Genomic DNA, 7,816 nt, shown 5'->3' on the forward strand with positions numbered 1-7,816 from the left:
CGGCCAAACTAAGTATGTAGCTTTTACGTTCATCTGGTATCTCAAAAGTCCTCTGCAAAAAAACGTACGCATAGTGTGTTAGTATAAATAATTTAAACAATTTATCGTCAAGATAATAACAACAATTAACCATATATGATATATACCTGAAGCTCTTCCCAAATCGCTTGTTTTTTCTCCTCCAATTCTAAATTTTTCGTTTTCGATTTCCAGGTAGCTATGGAGACCGGAATATGCATACGGACAAGTGTACCAATATAACTTGTCAACTTTGCAGAATTAGGACCAATTGGTTGTTTATCAGAATTCCATTCCAATCGGTATACTAATCCTTGGTCTCTATGTCGTATGATACTCCTCATAATAGTGATGCCTCGTGCAACCTCTTTTGCTTCAGTATCAGGTGGAGCATTTGTATCCGAAGCAACTCTTTCTTGTGAGTTTTCTTGTAAGTTTTCAGGTGGGTTTTCAGGTGGAGCATCTCTATCTGAAGCCATTGAACCTGTATCAAACAAACTAAAGCACATTAGTACACTATTAATAAGCTAACAATCTATACAAGTCAAATGGAAGTCAAACCATGCATGTACAAGTAAATCGGAAACGAAATCGGTACAAATCAAAATAAGCGTAAAAAAGAAAGTTATCGGAATTGAACGAAATTTACATGGCTATGGTAAAACGTCGCCACGGACTCAAAAACAAAGTCGGTTTTCCGAAATTCAGACCCTAAGCCCGACTTTTGATTACGGGCAGAAGCAAAACCGATAAAAAAATAGTCCCGAAATGTAAAGATAAGTGCATGAGCAGCTCCGGAATCGTCAAAATAGTATAGTTACATGTAAAGAAGTCAACAAGCGGATACATGGTTCAAAAGTTATGTACAAAACGAGAATATGCACCAAATTGAATAAAACAAATTAGTCGGACTATGTATACTATTACCTTTATCACTAACGTCTCTTTCTTTTCTTGGTAGGTTTATGTACTACGCGTCTCTTAACAATGCGGACGGTTGGATTGATCCAAATACCCTCATTATGATCATTTCTAATACAAGATTCATTCTCATTTTGATCGTTTCTTGTACAAGATTCAATGCCAACACCAATATCACCTTGATCTTCAATTTTTTCATCAACTATTTTGTTAGATAAAAGCACTATAGACCATTTCGTACTTGTCGGATCATTGACATAGAACACTTGTTTAGCTTGAGAGGCTAGAATGAAAGGCTCATCTTTGTACCCTACCCTATTGAGATCCACTTGCAAAAATCCTGACTTATCCATTCGTACGCCACTATTATTTTCAACCCACTTGCAACCAAATACAGGAATCTGAAACTTCGCGTAATCAAACACCAAAATGCGCTCGATAACCCCAAAATATGACAAATTTGCAAATTTCGGATTTAAGTCATTCGCACTTGATATGTGCATAGCTTCAGCTACCAAGGTTACACCACTATTTTGCATAGTACTTTTATCATCCTGTTCTTTGGTATAAAATGTGTATCCATTAATTGCGTATGCGCTATAAGAAAGTACAATTACAGATGGACCATAGGCTAAACATCTCAACCTTTCTGTTACTGAAGCAGGATCTGAACGATACTTTGAATAAATATGATCTCTAAACCACGGTATGAAACTTCGATTGTGCTCTCGTACTATCCAGTTCTCATTTCTATTTGGATTTAAATCTCGGAGAACAACTTTGTGCATTTCAACAAACGGCTCAACCTCAATCTCATTGTGCAGAACATACAAGTGCACTTGATCCCGTTCGACCATTGATACTGTCACAACTTTATTTCCAATTAGCCTTTTTCCTTCTTTTTTTTCGACAATATGAGATTTGGGGAGTCCAATTGATTGAACATTTGACAGATATTCAGTACAAAACTCAACCGCTTCTTCAGCAACGTATCGCTCGGCAATACAACCCTCCGGTCGACTTCTGTTTTTCACGTACCCTTTTAATATTTTCATATAACGTTCAGCAGGGTACATCCATCTCATATAAGCTGGTCCGCACAGTTGTGTCTCTTTCACAAGATGAACGACTAGATGAACCATTATGTCAAAAAACGAGGGAGGAAAATACATTTCAAGATCACATAAAGTAACAACTATCTCATTTTGCAATGTTGGTAAGATCGCGGGATCGACCACCTTACTGCAAATAGACCTGAAGAAGAAACACAGCTTAGTTATTGCGCTTCTTACTTTTTCTGGCAGAATAGAACGTATACCTATTGGTAAAAAATGTTCCATTATAACATGGCAATCATGCGTCTTCAAACTCTTTAACTTGAGGTCTTTCATGGACACAAGTCTTCTAATATCTGAAGAGTAGCCTTCTGGAACTTTTACTTCACTGAGGAACTTACACAATGTTTTCTTCTCCTTTCTAGATAGAGTGTAAACAGCAGGTGGCAGATATGTTCGTCTTCCTTTCGTCACGGGCCCCAATTCAGTTCTCATCCCCATGTTTACCATGTCATTCCTTATGTTAACGCCATCCTTAGACTTTCCTTGTATATTGAGTAGCGTACCTATAACGCTGTCAAATACATTTTTTTCAATATGCATAACATCCAGGAAATGTCTTACGTACAACGACTTCCAATATGGAAGTTCAAAGAAAATTGACTTCTTCTTCCACCCACCCTTGACAATTGAATGTGCAAAAGGCTTGCCAAACTGAGTGCTCACATCTTTCACCTTTTCAAAAATTTGATCACCTGACAAAAAAGGCGGGGCTGTACGATGTTCGGCCTCTCCATTGAATGCTTTTCTCCACCCACGGTAGTGATGATTAGAATTTAAGAATCTACGATGGCCGAGAAAGACATTCTTCTGACAAAGCGCCAATCGTGTCGTATCGGTTTCATCTTCACAAACAGGACACGCCTTTTGACCCTTGTTGCTGTACCCGGATAGATTTCCGTATGCTGGAAAATCATTAATTGTTCCAAACAACATCGCCCTCAAGTTGAAACTTTCTTTCCTATACCCATCGTAAACCTCCACACCTCTCTCCCACAAAAACTTTAAATCTTCGATTAAGGGTGCCAAGTATACGTCTATGTCATTCCCTGGTTGTTTAGGCCCAGAAATTAGCATAGATAACATCATGTACTTACGCTTCATACATAGCCACGGAGGTAAGTTATAAATCATAAGAATCACAGGCCATGTGCTATGCGAGATACTTTGAATACCATGCGGGTTCATTCCATCAGTAGACAATGACAACCGAAGGTTTCTTGCTTCTTTTCCAAATTCAGGATATTCAGTATCAACTTTACTCCATTGTGGTGAGTCTGCCGGATGTCGCAACTTTCCATCAATAATTCTTTCATCTGCATGCCAAGTCAAGTGTCTTGAATCGGTCTCACTACGATACATGCGTCTAAATCTCGGAATTATAGGAAAATACCATAAGACTTTAGCAGGAGACAACTTTTTCTTATATCGAGGGGCACCACATTTAGGACACTCATTCAACGCTGCATACTCGTTTCGAAACAAAACGCAATCGTTTGGACATGCGTGTATCTTATCATAGCTCATTCCAATAGAAGACAACATCTTTTTGGCTTCATACGTTCGATTGGGAAGAACATTATCCTCTGGTAGCATATCTTTCATAAGGGCTAATAACTCTGTGAAACTTTTATCCGACCATCCATTGTCCGCCTTTAAGTTGTACAACTTTAACACCGCAGACAATCTTGTGAATTTTGAACAACCATCATACAACGGTTTCTCTGCATCGCTTACCAACCTCTCAAACATTTTGGGACAATCCGCTAGATCTTCTTCCAGCGCTTCTGCAATCTCTTCGACTCGATCACAATCGTATGTGTCTGTGCAATCGTCGTTTGAAGCATACTTCCTATTACACCTCGACCCAGCATTCCCGGTACTTTTCTCACCATGCATTGTCCAACATGTATAACTTCTATCAATTCCAAACCGTAGTAAATGAGATCCCAACTGATTCCCGTCAACCTTACCCCCGGCATAATAGCAACCCAAGCAAGGACACGGCATTCGAAGCGGGTCTTTGGAGTTCGCAACCGCAAACTCAACAAATTCCCATACCCCTTTCTCGTACTCTTTCGACAATCGGTTTGAATTCATCCATGTCTTATCCATGTCTTAATTAAGCTAAACAACAACGGTCAAACTTCCACTCTTCACAAGTAACCCCTATGGCGAATTCAATTCACAAAGTTAGTAAGTACCTCCTATATTAACTCTCTAAACACATAAAACTAATGTGTTTCTGTCAAAACGCAAAGTATAAACGGAATGAATCCGAAGCAATAAAACGTAACATATATAATCACACAATTTCAGACAAATTCATCATAATACCAGTAATTTGAGAAAGAAATTTACCTCGGATGTTACCGAACTCAAGAAAACGCCAAACGTCGAACTAGGCTGGGAAACGATCAAACTTTCACTATACACAAGTTACCCCTATAGCAAATTCACAAAGTTAGTAACCACCAAGACAAAATCGATTGAACAAAGGAAATCAACAATAGTTTGATGTGTGTACATACTCCTAAATATGTAGTACCAGAGTCAATGATACGAGCTCCAAAGAGATCCAAAGTTATCAATCCAGTCAGACCTATACAAGAAATTCAATTCAATGTATGATTATAATAAGAATGGGTGAATAGCTCATGATGCAGTTAATTAAATACACCACTACTAACACTACTAACACAAGACACACGATGCAGTTAATTAAATACACCACTACTAACACGAAGCTATAAAACTTTTTGCTCAAAAGCAAACCTTATGAATCATCCTTGTCTATATACATTAACTCACTCTTGTTTCATTCTTTACCTTCTCTCTTCCTCATTAATTCAACTCTCATAAGGTATATATTATTACTATTATTATATATTATTTATTATTTAATTTCTCTATGTGCTGTCATTCTCATACTTTACAGTACTTGGCATCCTTGAACAAGCCAATTTATTGTACAATATATATATACCATCACTCTCAATCTCATACACACACAACATATATATCATAGAGTTATTATATATAAATAAAAGTATATAATATATATTTTAAAGTAGAAACCAGAGACAAAGATTTGAAGATGGCACAAAGATTTGGTTAACTCAATTCTAATAGAAAAGTCTCATTCTAATACATTAATAAGCTACACTTGTGATACTATTGTTTGATGAAATGCCAAAATTTTGTGATACTCATGGTGCAAGTTTAGCCGTACTATGTTACTATTGTTTGATGAAATGCCAAAATTTTGTGATAAACAGTGGCAAGTCTATTTTGTATTCAGTAACTTCAGAATTTTATCAACACTACAGCCAAAAAACCATGGATTTTTGAATCATGAAAAGCGGAAGTAAATCAACTTAGAATTTAAAAATACCTACTAAGGATTGTGGCATTTCATCAATTATCAACTCAAATCATTTCTTTCAGGCATTTCATCAAACAAGTTGCAGGCAGAAGTTCAATCTTTGATACCAAATAAAATTTTCACTGAAAATTAAACCTAAAACTCACCGGCGGTGGATAAAACGAGTGACGGAGGAGAAGCCGACGGAGGGACGCCGACGGTGGTTGCCGATGGTGGTGGACGGAAGGGTTTCGCGTGCAGTGAGGGTTTGTGGATGAAGAACAGTGGTGGACGGAAGGGTTCTGCAGAAAACGAAAGAGAGAAATGAGAAACAGTAACGCGTGTTTTGGTTTTTAATTTTTAGTAATAAAGGCTACTAAAGCGCTTCTGAAAAGCGCTCTCATAGCCTGGTCTATACCAGCGCTTTTGACAAAAAGCGCTCTCATTAAACACCCCTACCAGAGCGCTTTTGAAAAGCGCTTTCGTTCCCCCCACGTTCCCCCCACCTACCAGAGCGCTTTTGTAAAGCGCTTTCGTACCCCCCACCTACCAGAGCGCTTTTGAAAAGCGCTCTCATAACCCCCCCCTACCAGAGCGCTTCTTAAAAGCGCTTTCATACCCCCCCACTATTAGAGCGCTTTTTTAGCGTGTTTTTTAATTTTGTCTTTAGCGAAGCCTATGCCAGCGCTTTTCCTAAAAGCGCTTTCGTAGGGGTGCTGCTAAAAGCCAAATTTGGCGTAGTGATTGCATTTCTCATCATCCAAAGTTCGACATTACAGCTAACCAAATAACCACCACAATTAATCTTTCGTTTGCCGTCTTCATTTTATCAAAATAGTCCAAAAAAGATCTCAGTTTATAATTTTTGTTTGACATATTTATGCATTGATCAATTTCTTTTAATTATAATACCTTATATATATAATTTTAGTATTAATATTTATAAAAGATAAAAAAAAGAAGAGATGATAGAGATAAGAGATAAAAAAGAAAGAAAAACTATTTAAGATATATGAGAGAGAAATTAGATAGAGAAAATATATATGAAAGAAAGAAAAATCTATGAAGGGGATATATATTTTTACTCTTAGAATAAATTAATAAAGTTACTCTAAATTTATTTATTTATTTTAGTTTTAATATAATATTCTCTGTTAATTAACGTTTTTAAAAGTATCAATATCTTATCTAATATATTCAGTCATATACACTTTTTAAAATAGATTGCACAAAAAATTTGAGTTATTTTTTATATTAAAAATGTTTTTTTTTCTTTTAGATTTTTATTTATAATGATTAACACAAAATTTTAATTTTAATTACATATCATATTTTTTATTACAAATGTAATTTTGTTTTGAACATTTCTTTTTTCATTCTTGAAAATTTTAAATTAAATCTATGAAAATCATAATTTCATTCAACTAGTAGTTTGAAATTTAACTTCATGACATTAATATTTAATGAAATTAGACAAAGTTTAATTCTATTACAAGAATAATTTTATTTTAAACATATTGTCTTCCATTCTTGAGGATTTTAAATTAAATCTACTTAAAATTGTAATTTCATCCAATCCGTAAATTGGAATTTAACTTCGGTGAGAAAAATATTTAATGAAATCAGAAAAATTTTGATTCTACAATTTTTTGTAGCTTGTTTTTAATTTAGATTTTAATAATAAAAAAAGTTTCGGTCTCATTTTTTTGATATTTATGAAATTTATTTTTAATTTAATAATAATATAAAAACTATGATGGAAGAGAAGAAATGATTCTTTTACAAAAATAAAATCAAATAAGGGTTGAGCGATAAATGTGACAACTATGTAACTTACTTTTTTTTTTTTTTTTTTTCAATAAGCTATGGAATTATAAGGAGCAAAATGGATGCTCCACCCCGAAACAAGGCGGAAAGCTCCTACCTCTCAAAGCAATCAAGAGGTAGAATATTCCAATAATAATAATTACAAAGGTTCACCTTCTTATAAGAGGAACAAAGCCAAACCCATGAGTTATAAACTATCTCCGACATACAATCGGTAAAACTAAAAAGCTCCTCTTTGAAAATCACCGCGTTACGCTTTAACCAAATAGACTAAACCGTAGCGAGCCACACAATTGCCACAATCGATCTCTTATTCAAGCAAAGAAGTTTACCACAATTATGGAAAAAAGCCACAAAATCCTCAAAAGACATTAGTTCGGATAAATCTAACCACATGTATACCCTTCTCCAAATGCTAGAAGTTACCCTACAATAATAAGACAAGTGCTCTATAGATTCCTCCTCCAACAAGCATAGGGCACATAAGGAGTCATTACCTTCTCTCAAAATTCCTCTTCTCACCAATTGGTCCCTAGTAGCTATTCTATCAAGAATAAATCTCCAACCAAAA

The 7,816-nt window shown here is 35.5% G+C and overlaps 1 long non-coding RNA gene across 2 annotated transcripts; it reads right to left on the minus strand.

The window, feature by feature from the left end:
• Positions 1-353: 353 nt before the first annotated feature.
• Positions 354-5,899, minus strand: LOC131613044 (uncharacterized). 2 transcript variants are annotated; one of them, XR_009287555.1, is made up of 4 exons: positions 5,586-5,899; positions 4,586-4,656; positions 4,416-4,499; positions 354-502 (listed from the first exon to the last, which is right to left on the minus strand). It is a non-coding gene; the product is annotated as an uncharacterized LOC131613044 (long non-coding RNA). The 2 variants fall into 2 exon arrangements; XR_009287557.1 differs by lacking the exon at positions 354-502 and adding an exon at positions 4,115-4,223.
• Positions 5,900-7,816: the final 1,917 nt, after the last annotated feature.

Source organism: Vicia villosa, linkage group LG1 (genome assembly GCF_029867415.1).
Source record: "Vicia villosa cultivar HV-30 ecotype Madison, WI linkage group LG1, Vvil1.0, whole genome shotgun sequence".
NCBI lineage: Eukaryota > Viridiplantae > Streptophyta > Magnoliopsida > Fabales > Fabaceae > Vicia > Vicia villosa.